Source organism: Balaenoptera musculus, chromosome 3, assembly GCF_009873245.2.
Source record: "Balaenoptera musculus isolate JJ_BM4_2016_0621 chromosome 3, mBalMus1.pri.v3, whole genome shotgun sequence".
In the NCBI taxonomy this organism is placed as follows: Eukaryota; Metazoa; Chordata; class Mammalia; order Artiodactyla; family Balaenopteridae; genus Balaenoptera; species Balaenoptera musculus.
The window spans coordinates 152,756,385-152,757,210 of NC_045787.1; the positions used below are offsets into that span (position 1 = coordinate 152,756,385).

Below are 826 nucleotides of genomic sequence, written 5' to 3' on the forward strand. Positions count from 1 at the left end.
GAGCCCTATAGCATAATCACCAAAACATCCAAGTTTCAACAGAAAATCATTCATCACACCAAGAAACAATAAAATCTCAACACGAGTGAGAAAAGCCAATCAACGGACACCGACACCAAGATGACATGGATGTTAGAATTATCTGACAAGAAATTTAAAGCAGCCTTCATAAAAATGCTGCAGTGTGCAAATTATGAATATGCTTGAAACAAATGAGAAAATAGGAAGCCTCAGCAAAGAAATAGAAGATATAAAGGAGAACTAAGTGCAAAATTTTATAACTAAAATATACAATAACAATAGCAACAAAAACCTCAATGGATGGGCTTAATAGCAGATTGGAGAGGATAGGGGAAAGAATCAATTAAATCAGTTGACTTAAAGATAGAATGATATAATGCTCACTTCAGCAACACATATACTAAAATTGGAATGATACAGGGAAGATTAGCATGGCCCCTGTGCAAGGATGACGTGCAAATTCCTCAAGTGCTCCATATTAAAAAAAAAAAGATAGAATGACATATATTACCCAATTGAAATAACAGAGAGAAAATACAGAAGGAAAAAAAAGAACAGAGCTTCAGGGACATGTGGGACTATAACATCAGAGTCCCAGGAGAGGAGAAGGAATGGGACTGAAAAGTATTTGAAGAAATAATGGCTGAAAAATCCCCATACTTGGCAAAAAACATACATCTAGATGTAAGAAACAACTCTAAATAAGATAAACCTGAAGAAAGCCATGTCAATACACATTAGAGTCAAACATCTGAAAAATAAAGACAAATAAAAAATCTTGAAAGCAGCTGGAGAGAAACAACGT

At 34.5% G+C, this 826-nt stretch overlaps 1 non-coding gene across 1 annotated transcript; it reads left to right on the forward strand.

Annotated features, from left to right (window-relative positions):
* The first annotated feature begins 397 nt into the window (after nucleotides 1-397).
* On the forward strand, nucleotides 398-504 carry LOC118893680. Its single transcript, XR_005019538.1, has one exon. It is a non-coding gene; the product is annotated as a U6 spliceosomal RNA (small nuclear RNA).
* The last annotated feature ends 322 nt before the right edge of the window (nucleotides 505-826 follow it).